The 12,584-nt window shown below is 38.2% G+C and overlaps 1 protein-coding gene across 1 annotated transcript in view; it reads left to right on the top strand.

Moving 5' to 3' along the window:
• nrg3b (neuregulin 3b) overlaps window positions 1-12,584 on the top strand; it is a 169,612-nt gene that overhangs the window by 113,308 nt on the left and 43,720 nt on the right. The gene's annotated exons all lie outside the window — the stretch shown is intronic.

The raw sequence follows: 12,584 nt of genomic DNA, 5'->3' as shown, positions 1-12,584 counted from the left end.
AGTGAGGTATCTTATTCCTCTGTTTTTCTTTCAGAGGGAGTATCTCTTGGAAATATTATCACACAATAGGCTAATTATTGCTGTCAGCTTGGCACTACAATGATTCATTTGAAATAATTCAGTGAAATTTGATTGTGCTCTGTTTGTTTAATTAGCGTTGTAAGTCTATCTTCAAAATGGGGACAATATAGACCTTAATTTAGTGGTAGTACTGTGTAATTTGTCCTTTTCTTTTTCTTTTTTTTGTCTAACTAGAGGCCACAAGCCACATCCACCTAATGACTGTTAGGATTTTATGAAATGTCTCATCTTTCAAAATGTCCCTTCATGAGTTTTTCTTTGACCCACTTTCTGTAGAAACCAGAGTCGCCAGTTTTTCAAAATGACACAAGTAAATAGTGCTTCTAATTATACTTACCCCCTCCAGTTGACAGTTTGTTGGCCTTCTCTGAGACCACCAAATCTGTTTATGGACTATCTAGTGGAAAGCAGATGGTCACCTCTTCACTATACAGCCTACTAAATATGCGTGAGATGAGATATACCCTGTTGAATGGAGGCTGATTTATACTTAATTTTAATTCAAAGGTGTATTAAGAAAACCTAACAAATATGTTAAATACTCTTCATTTCTCAGAAAAGATTTGCAAAGCTAATTTTTTGAAAGCTGGAAACTTCTGTTTTTTACTGTAGCTAACCGCCTTCTTCAAAGTCATCTGCAGTGCAATAGTTGAATGCAACCAAGACCAGAATGATGGAGATTAAGAACAAAAAAGCTTAAATAACTTTTGACCACACCACACATGAGTAAACTAACTGTACTGATATGATAGTTGCAGATACAAGTATCACTTTAAGCGTTAGGCTCATCTGTTTATTTTCTGAATGGCTTTTAAATGTGAAATCACTGAGTTTGTGTAAATGGTAGATTTATAGAGGTCCTATTATACTAAACATCAAAGCTCCTATTGTATAAAAGCCTTTTCCAGAAACTAATCAGTTAAATACAGATTTTCTTGAAAATAAATTCTCAGTTTTACAAATCCCCATGCTTTTTGAATAATGGGGTCCTGAATTGTGACCCACTCAGATGAATCACTTTACTTATGTGCTATTTTGGATTTTTCTGAATCCAGCCTTTAAAAGTAGTAGGTACTGTAATCATATATCAGTTTGCTCTAAGTAGTTTGCTCAAAGGCTTTTACCCCTATCTAGTTTATCTAAATTGAAAGTGTTTCTGATTGAAAGTACCTGAATAGACGGCCCAAATCATTATCCTTGACCTGGCTTTAGCACCAAGAAGCAAGAATGGTTGCTAGTGAGAATATTTTCTTCCTTATCTTACAGTATACTAACACCATATCATCAATGAGTCCCCCATCTGTGTCCATACTAGTTCTGCTAGCCATGCTTTGAAAAGCTACCTCAAAGGTCATATTGACTCATTAAATATCTTACACATGAGGCTGAAATGTAATCAACAACAACAATGATTTCATATGTATGCATAGCGTACCAAATAATTCTGCATTTTACGGACAATGCCGCTATTTCATTGATTTATTACAGTTGACTGTCACTGCAAAATCAAAGCCTGAAAAATATTATTGGAATGTTCACTCATGATGAATATTTTAACTGAAACCAAATGGAATATCAAGAATAAATTAGTTGTTAGAAGGCGACCATGGTCAGATGGAATTACTTTCCATTATTGTCTGGACTAGACAACAACACAGCACACAACGTTACAGCCGAGAATTTAATAATCTTTTGTACAAAAAGGGAAAAACTCTGTCTTTGGAATAATAACTGCACAACTAAATCATCGTCTATATATTTACTTTTAAAATATAAATAAACAGAAAAGTGGAGGTGTATCCATTAGACTGTATCTGAAATTTCTGGTACATGGATATTACATAGATATTTATAATCATAATGAATATAGTCCACGGATTCTCGTAATGTTATTCAAGCACTCATTTTACATTTCCTCTTGCATCTTGCAATATTGTATGATATTAAATAATACCAGTATGAATGCGAATTACTTGAAAATGAGCTTAAATGAACTCAGTCGCACTCATCTCTCGTCTCGCCTCTTCTTCCTCTGACCCACAGTCACACATGACTGTAAGGTCATAGAGTTTCTCTCAGTAGAGGCTTCTTGACATGGTGTGAAAATACAGGAGCTCAGAGAGAAACCGTACAATTAATGCTGCTCAGTAGGCATGCCAGTAGTCGTGCATTTGAAATGAATTTCCACCAGAGTTTCATTTGCACTCACTCAAAGGAAAAACACTGTGTGGATGAGATGATGAGGACGGAGAAACCCACCTGGGCAGCAGTGGCCTGTAACATTTATATGAGACCAACAAAGGTTGATCTGTGAGGTTAAGAATGTTTAGATAGCAAGAATGTTTCCTAAGAGCTTTTCTATGAACGCTCTTTAGCTGGGTTAGGATTATATTTAGTGGGAAAACCAGTGCCTAACAGACACAAGAATAAAATGAAGAAGATGCAAAATCACAAACAAAAGATCAGGAGATGCAGTATTTCAGGAGCCAGGGGACTCAATATTTGAGGTATAGATAGAAAGCCTTTAATTAAAGGCTACATTTATAAATATAAAATGAAAGTGTACAACTTTGCCAAAAATCCAGTATCTTATTGCTCTTTCCATCAAAGTGCTGTGCTGTCATTTCTGTGATGGCTCTGCTGCACATCATTACTTCCTGTAGCACCTTCACATGATAGAGAAGAGGAAAAACAGGATGGTGACAGATTTTTTTTTTTTTCTAGGAATCATAATCTTTTTATTTTGTGTGTTTGTCTTCTCCCTGTTTTTGCTTCTCCAGGACTATTTGTTTTGTTGTTTTTTGGGGGGGGGGGGTTGCGTTATGTAAGACATATCTTATTACTTTGGCATCATGACTAAAATTCCCTCAAACACCAGTTTTATTGACAGAGAAAGCCATTGGTCATCTATATAGTATAGGCTAAAATATGCAATGAAAATAACACAAAGTTTTGAGATGAAACACCCTTCTTCTTAAATCTAAGAAGATGTGCACAGATTTACAATCATCTTAGCTTTAAGATGCTTTCAAGAAATGCAACTGTGGTGTACTTTTTGAAAATTGCATAAAATTCCTCTGAAATTCTGAATTCAAATATTTGGAAAGAAGAAGGCGAATGAGACTAAAGCTTTTCCAGAGATTGAAACATGTTACTTAAAACCCCATGGCCCCATTTGGATAACTGCTTTGCTACACTACACCAAAGTACTCCTATTAAATGATTTTCATGGATTTTAAATAGCATGTTTACACATGTTGTTAGAGAAATACAGACCTAGCGTAAGTGTAAAATGATTCAGTGGTGGTGTTTGATGGAGCTGTAAGAGCAATAGTTAAGCATTTAAATGGCTGTTCGTCTCTTCTGAGAAATACACAACTAAAAGTTTCCCATCTAAAATGAAACATCTGATTTGTACAGAACTTCATTTTGCTATAAAAGGCAACCAACCCTTTGTATGAAAACAGACAAAATGCATCAAGCGTGAAAAATGTTGTGATTCATCTTGTGGGAATCTCATGCAGTATGTCAGCACACGAGGGATGAAAACATTCCGAGAGACAGTTATTTTCTAATTTCATTTCTCATTTCATTTAATTTTGACACAAATACCCTGCACAGGACTGGGACAGAGATAAGAGTTTGTGTTTGGTGTGCACTTGCACAGTGTGTGGACATGCACAGTGAATCCTTGTATGCAGAGCTTACAGGGAGTATTGCCAAAACATGCAGATACACTGCCAACAATGCTAAGAGGTGGCTTAAAATTCACCCGCCTACCCACCCCCCAACCCCCCTAATGATGACAGCAGCCTGGCATTTTGCACTGAAATGTAAAGCTTCTCACTCATTTGTATGAGTCTGGAAAGGTATCAGCACAGAAACAAATGATTCCCCCCCAACAAATCACAGGGGTTTTTTTCTTTTTTTTTTCTGCTGAATTTGCATGGAGCCTCATGCTGTTGCTTCAAACCTCTGATAGCAGTTTGGGCACAAATTAATGACACCAGTGAGGCCCCTTCAGACGCCACAGAGGTTCAGTGACTCGTCTTTAAACATTCATGTGTTCCCGAAACAATTTTCTCTGTCTAATCTGAGGACGTTAGCAGCAGCCTAAATTATTCATTAGCAGGTTGTCTGCCAGTGAAAGGGAGGTTGTGAAAAAGGAAGAGATCAGTCATGATGGGCATGAGCACATTAGCTCATAGTAATAAACATGCAGAAAGTAACTTGTATGCATACAATTTAAGGCAAGCAGAACCAGGTCAACGTCAAATCTAGAATTCAGAGATGCAACATAAATCGCATGGTGTAATTATCTGGCCAGAAATGTTTGGATGATTTTTGATGTGTGTATTTCATGTGGTTTGCTTGAACATGTTGGGATTAATGAATTATAAATCAATCTATCAGTCAATCATGGGCTTAAGAATTATTTATTTTTTTGCTGCTTGTGCTATGAATAACTAATTTGCTTAATGCAGTTTATTATAATCATTCTTCTCATGTCAATATGATTTATTAATTTCATTTTTATAATATCGAGGCTTAAAGGACAAGCTTGATGTTGCACTGTGTTTTTGATTTTTCAGTAAGTCCCACATTTATGGTTTATTCAGCATTGTTTACTCCAACAAATAATTAGTGGCTTCAAAAACAAACAACAACAAACTTCTCTCACTTCTTGTTTGAGCTATGCACTATTCTGTCTGTTTTCAGCTGCCAGCGGTGCATATGTTGCAAAGGATTATCACAGTTTGTCCACAAATTGTTCATTTTACAATCTGAAATCTTTCCATCTTTTAGTCAGTCAGTTGGGCAAATGATTGTTCCTTGGCATCTCCCTGTTGGTTTACTCTCTGGGCTGAATGCTCCTCAGGTTGCTCGCTGACACTGTAGGCAGTGTGCCATGAGTTGAAGTGACTGAGGGGGTTGCATCCATAGTGCAAGCTGGCTAGAGGATGTGTTAGAGTGCTGATAAGAGCTACCTGGGACACCCTCTGCACACTGAGTTGATGGAGGGGGCATCTGTGTTGCCTGCAGGATAAGAGAAGTTATCTCTGGGCTTGCTTGTGCTTTCACAGCAGGACAAAATTAGTAAGATAAACTGGTGTTCCAAATTATGGACATACTATTAGTGTTATAACTCTGTCAGGATAAAATTAAACAAGCTTTGACCTGAAGACATGGAACAAATATTTTGCAAAGATATCATGCAATCCCTTGACACTGTCCACTGGTGTTGCACTTAATAAGGTTTCTTCTTATCTCATTAATTCCCCTTCACATCCTCCAGCTTATATGTGGAGGAAGTCCTGATTGTAGTTGGAAGCTTTTTTCTCTGCTTTCTTCGTCTGCCTGCCAAAACGGACACTGGTCAACTATTTGTTTTTGTGTTTCAATTCGTATTTTAGTTGTAGTTGTTTTTTTTTTTTGCATTGGAGCAATACAGCCGGTTATGCTCATTTCAATTGCCATGCCATTTTCTAGCACCTGTTCTTTTTTTTTTTCTCTACTGGTCTCTCAGGGGCCAGAATGCAGTTCGCTTGACTTAGTCAGGTGCATCGGCAATCAGTTGACTGGGTGTTAAATATGCAGCTCTGAATTTGCATAATTATTTCATAGGCTATCACCTGTGTTGTGCCCCTGAATAGAGATACCTGATGTGGCTCACAGAGTTGCCATGGCAACTTGAGACATCAGTACTAATTAATAGGTCACAGATTTTGCAAGATGGGACGCTGTTATAGTTGTGTTTTATGAATCCCTTCCTTGTCATCAACATAATGGTCATGTCTCAAGCACAAGGAAGCCGTTTTTTGGTTTTGCACTTCAAACATTAAAAAAAATAATAATAATAATTAAAACTCTACCACAGACTCATTCGGGCAAGAGACATGGATATTTTCTTTAAAGGCATGTTGTGTTTCAAAGGATGTGACAAACACTGGGAGAGACATTAGGAATCAAAGCTAATGTATTCAGAAAAGCTGCATTAATCTGTTTTTTGTTTTTTTCACTTTTTGGCAGAACTCCACAACAAGCTAAAAATGCTTTGCTCATATAATGGCCATATATAGTTGACTTTGCATACATATATAAACTGTTGCATGTACACATCTGGCAGACATTTCTTATGACCCAGCGAACATGCTTGGTATGCTTCACTATGTTCACGAGCTAGTGTCTAACTTAATCTGCCTGCCTTTTGAGCTGGTAGCATACAGTGGGTTTATCAGATCAGATTTCTCACTAAAAACTGCTGCATTTGGCATTATGGGGTTAATAAGAACTCTCAGAGTAAATCAAAACAAAAAGTTGCTAAAAAGATGCTAAAACTCTCCATAGAGTTAGGTGATATTTCTCTGTGAAAGTGTAATGTGAAAGCAACCCCTTTCACATTACACTCAGTAATTAGTATAGCTAAAAAATAAAAAAAACAAAAAACAAGAAAAGAAATTACCCAAAAAGTCAATCCAGTTGGTTGAATGGTGATTTGAGAATTTCTGTAAAGGGACTGAGTAAGGTGCGTTCTGCTATTTTCAGTCAGCACACACACACCTAATACACTAGGCTGCCCAGTATTCTTAGTAACTGATTCATAGGCGATGTCTGTGTTGCCTTACAGGTTCATTAAACACAGGAGGAATGTCATCAATCAGACTACTTCTCACTGCAGTCTCATCCAATATAACAAAAATTAAGTCTGCAGGCTGATTATTCCATTTGAAATAACCTATGTGAAGTTTAGATGGCAAAATTTGTACTGCTTATATCTCCAAATTCTCATTTTCTTTCATAATTAAAATCAGTGATGAATATCAACAAAATTAACCTGCACTTTATTCAGGTTTTTGATGGAGTTAGAGTGAGATTCCTGAGGTTCTGAGTGAAACACTTTCCTGTAATAAATATGCAGACCTAAATAAGTTCTCCAACTAATACAAATGAAGTGCCAAGATAAAAGACTAGCTATGTTTCTGTGAAAGTTTGTGTGTAGCCTTGATACACACAATAAAAGGCAGCTGTAGTGACATCTTGTTTCTTCTTTCTTTTTTGGCAGTGTAGTGTTAACCCAGTGTGTCTGAACTATGTTATTCTCCTGTGTATGGGAGGATATTTTGGGTCGCCTGGTTTCACTGAAAGTATAAACATTATTTGTTTGGATTACATTAAGCTAAGTTAACCCATGAATAATCACCTCACTGCTTAAATGAGGTTTAATCTACTTTCACGTCGCCAATCCCGAGGTTTCAAACCATGCCAGAGGGATCCCCAGTTTGCATCTATTAATCTGATCATTAGCAGCTCCGAAAACTTAACATCGCTAATTTGCACAAAGCTCATTTCCATTTACTGACATGTGATGTTGATCAAGCACTTAACTCTTTCCCATGGCTAACCTGCTCATAATCTCTGATGTGTCTCTGATATAAATCTGATATAATTACTGTGCATTTCAAGTTGACTTTCAGCATCTAGATATACATTGTTGACATGTTACAAGAGCAAAATAATCCGTAACGAATATTAGCACAAAAAATATGGTCTTTCTAGGGCATTGTTCATATCAAACATGGCCCTACAGGCTTGTAAATACACATTTGAAATACCGTTCCATTGGCAACTGGAAATACATGGTGATGCTGAATCCTTTTTTACAATAAGTTTAGCTAATTGTTGAATAAATCGTATAATTAAGTCAAGGAAAACAGAATGAAATTGAATCATTGATTAATTTAATCATCAGTAATCACCATGCAATTACCACTGACCCATTTAATTACCATCCATTATTAGTTATGCTATTGCATCTTTAGATTGTCATTGCAGTTCATCTTTTTTTTTCCTACAACGTAAAGGCTAAAACTGTATTAATTAACCTGTCTATATTTACTCCAGTGGTGCAGTAAAAGGTTACCAGCTTTCATTAGTCAGCACTGATCTATTTTTGTTCAATGAGCAATTAGGCTTTGAAACAGTTTCACAGTGAAGGTAGGTTTAGCTGCCTGAGGGATTTACGTATTAGCTGTGTAAACAGTGTAGCAGGCTATCTGTTAGCAGCGTAGCAGTGTTAATGATGTGTGTGGCGTGTGTGCATTGTTGGTAACTTTGTTGGATTACACCAAAGCAGCAAGGTGAGACATGTCCATGTTAGTTATTTCAGTGTTCAATAAATAATTTCAGTATAACCCAGAGCGTAATTTTCATGCGGAGGAGCATGTACAGTACATGTTAAGTGAGTTAACTCAGTTTTCTCGTTTGTTTGGTTAGTATACTATGGTCGCAGTGAGCAGTGAAAGATAGACGTGCATACTGAGTGTTCTTCTGTTTGCTTTGCAATAACAATGTGATTACATGTTCCTGTATTTCAGCTTTCCTCTCCCTTCTCAGTTTCCTGACCTCTTGGCTGGAAACACAATGATTAAAGAAGCTATGAAGCAGCAGGCTCCAGCTATACAGGTTGGAAAATGTACTGTAGGTGGGAGAAGTGAATATGTGAGGTTTCTTTTGTGCCTCAAAAACCAGCACGAGTAAAGCATTTAGCCGCATCTGCTGCAGTCACTGTAGACTGGTCAGCGGTATCAGTGGAAGACTGTGGATGTGGTTGTGCTGTTCACACATACGTGTATTACTGCTTGTATGCAGGTTAAAATCCAAATGGATCAAAGCATACTACCCACATTTCAAGTCATATAATAGACATATAGCATATAAAATAAAAAAGTAGCCACTTCAAAGGTGTACAGTGCTTTATAAGAAAGAATGGCTAAAGCATACAAGGACAGCACACAGAGATCTCATTTGAAGGCAAAACTCAAAAACAGGAAAAGGTTGACTCACTTAGAGGTTCTGACGTAAAATGAATGAATCACTGAAAAGGCTCAGACTACCAGGCACTACTGCAAATGGGATAGCTTTAATTTTCCTGAAAGCCGTGGGATTGAACATAATAGTTGTCACTGCCTGTGAGTTTGAATGCAACCAATCACAGAACACTTCCTGAGCTTGTAGTGCATGCCAGTATTCCGACACTGGTATGTTTTTTAAGTGCTAATGAATTTAGCCAAGTATCTCACTTTGACCGTGAATTTGTTTCCAACAAACAGCCCTTTCAGATTTCAAAGTCTTCCTCCTTCAGTCATTCCATTAGACCCAGTTGAGGACACACAACTTCATTAGGGCTGCTACTTTGAGTAATGCCACCACGTAAAATCAATCTGGAAGACAAGGCATTCCAAATGACCCCTTTTTGGCTTATCCTTTAAACAATGCTTGGTGTTATTTGAACTGGACATAAAGAAAACAGATTAAAGATTTCAGAAGAGCTTCCAGATTGATTATGATTCAGCTCCAGTATGTAATGTCTTAGAGGATCATGCAGTTCATGGTGTGAATTTTTACATTCACACAGGTTAAAATTATATTAACATGAATATCTCAAATTGTTCATTACCAGAGGATTACTCTGTATTTTTTTTTTAAATGATATTTCCTGACCTAGACAAATAATTAATTACGACAGGATTGATAGTGGCAGCCTAACGGGGGACATGTCCCCGGGCAGTATGCAAAAGATTAGGACATTTATTTACAAAAAGACAAAAGGTTGAAATAAGAAAACAAATGAAAAAGATTGGGTCTTGTGCCAGGAAGTGAGAGAGAGAGAGAGAGAGCACACAGGCAGAGAAAGAAGCCACTTACACAGACCCAGCTCACACCTTCACACGGGTGTCATCAGTCAGTCATCAGTGAGACAATAACAGGACACAGAGTGACATGTAACACCCCCTTCCTTAAGATGACAGCCATACTGGTGTCATCCTGAGGTACACGTGAGAGAGCACTCGCCACAGCTTTGTCACACCCCTTTTTGTGATGGATTTCTACATTGAAATTCTGGGGCCATAATGGCCCAACACATGAGCTGTAGATCGCTGTTATACACCCGAGTCAGAAACACAAGAGGGGTTAGTGATATGTAAAAACTATTGGCGTTTAGGCGACGTAAACCTTGAAATGTAGGAGAGTGTGGAGAATTGCTAGGGCTTCTTTTCTGATTGTGCTAAACTTACTGAGCTGCAGAGACATTCTTAGAGAAGTAACACACCAGGTGATCAATGCAGAAGGAATGTTCCTGTAGCAATACAGCCCCAGCTCTAGTACCACTCGTGTCAGCCTCTACCTTGAATGGTACTGCAAAGTCTGGAGCTGACAGCACTGGGGAGCTACAGAGATGAGTTTTCACACTCACACCTTGCTCCCCAAACCAAACTCTTAATGGGGCTAATGGGTGTGTCAAAGGAAGTAGAGTTATGGCAAAACCCTCAGTAGTAACCAGCTGAGCCAAGAAAATGATGCATCTCCTGCTTAGTATCCACTTGATTATCGAAGTGTACAAAACAGATTCGGAGAATGTGATCTTTGTTTCCGAAAAGTCTGCACCAAAGTCCCAAGGGATTAGTGTTGACCAGGCGAAGCGACTAGCCCTGCAAAGAGATATTGATTGTGAGTCCCTGCCCAGGCAGCAAGTCAAACCCTTGACAAGCCAGAGAAAATGAAGATGATGGAGGCAGGTGAGAGTGAGGAAAATCACATAAAGAAGGAGAGGAAACACAAGAAAGGATGAGTGTCTACGCCTGAAAACAATAAGTGTACTGTTGATGATGGGAGCCTCACAGAGGTGGAGAAAAGCAAAGCAGTTGATGCAGTGGTTATAGAAGAGGAGTCGTAAGATGGAGGCGGTGAACAAGAAAAAAAGAAGAAAAAGCTGGGTCTTATGCCAAAGAGAGAGAGAGAGAGAGCAGGCAGAGTAGGAAGCCACTTATATAGACTTGCGCCTTCACACAGGTGTCATCAGTGAGCTGATGTCAGTTGGTCAGTCCAACACTTATCAACTACTTAATGGTTTAAGATGAAATTTTGTACAAACATTCATGGCCCCAAGAGGATGAATCCTAATGATGTTGGTGAGCCTGTGACTTTTGCTCTACAGTCAACCGACAGTCAAACCTTTCACTCATCCTGTTTAGAGGTTTTGAGGTCTCAGGTGATTGGTGATTGTTGTGGAAATTCTTCTCGTGTGTTTTGGAGTTGCTGGCTTATCTGAAGAATCGAAAACATGGTGCGATGGATCATCTCCGTTTTGATTCAGGCAGCATGGACAGATGGATGCAACAGCAATCTTAGTTGTCCTCCGAGGACGGCCTTTGGATTGGGAGTGTCTTCCCGTATATACAGTTCATTCATGTAAGCAGCATAAAGAGAGGCATCCGCTGCTAACCTCATTACACTAGACAATCAGGGACATCTGGTGGTAAATGACTGCTACATAGATGCATTTTATGGTGTAACCATGTATCTCACATTTCCTGTGTTGGAGTGCCTTCCTCTGTACAATGAAGCATTCAGCTGACCCTCCACTGTCCCTCTTGCGAATATCAGATCTAATGGTCTTTTCCCACATTACTTAGTCTTCCACCGCTGATGGAGCAGGCATGCATTTGTTTGCATCAACACACTCGAACATGATTTATTGGATCTAAATTCTAACACATACAGCATACATTTGATTATTGTATATGTGTATATGTGTATTTTATCTTCCGGCATATGAGTGAAACTCTAACAGAGAAAATATGTAAATACTGTAGTACTACATGTTAAACAAATATAATATCAGTGTGCTAGTCTTATAAATCTTCCATGATCCTGCTGGCAGGACTGACCACAGATCACTCACCAGATTGCTCTGGCTATGCTTATGTTCTCTTAATAATTACATAATAATATCAGATTAACAAAAAGACTTTCTACTCAGCTGCATATGGCACTGTCATTTTATATTTAGGCCACCTAGTCCCTAAAGCAGATACTGCACAGCAGAAAAGACATTTGGTTGAGGTCTGAACCTCAATGGCGTCAGCTCCTTTGGGTAATCTCCACCCATATACATATCTTCTCGAGTCAGTTCTTAACAGCTTTGGTGTATTGACTCAGCTGAAGTTAAGTGCTTATCTCAGTTCTGAATACAAACCTAATGAAGTAGACAGAGATCAGACTGATGGCAAGTGGGTTCACCAAAAGCCTAAATCACTAAACAGTGAACACAAAGTGGTGATACAGTGTATAACAGTGTAAGTAGCCATTTATTAATTAGCATCTATTATCCAACTAATTATCTCGCAGTATCCAAGAGAATCCAGGCACTTTTATGCCTCTGTGCCAGCGAGAGCCATGGCCATAGGCTTTATGTTTTTGGGTTGTCCATTCATCCGTCCTATTCTCATGAATGCGATATCTCTGGAACACCTTGCGGGAATTTCTTTAAATTTAGCGCAAATGTTCACTAGGAGTCAGGGATGAACTGATTAGATTTTGGTCAGAAAACATAAGTCAAGAATTTGTGTGCTAATAATAACAAAATGCACTTAATGCCTTTTATTAAAGTCCTTAAAAGTCTTCACTACATATGTTAAAAGAGTTTGGACAGACATTTAAAT

The sequence above is a fragment of the Toxotes jaculatrix genome, chromosome 21 (assembly GCF_017976425.1).
Source record: "Toxotes jaculatrix isolate fToxJac2 chromosome 21, fToxJac2.pri, whole genome shotgun sequence".
Lineage (NCBI taxonomy): Eukaryota > Metazoa > Chordata > Actinopteri > Toxotidae > Toxotes > Toxotes jaculatrix.
Note: the sequence above shows the minus strand (reverse complement) of the source record. Positions and strands in the feature narration are given on the sequence as shown.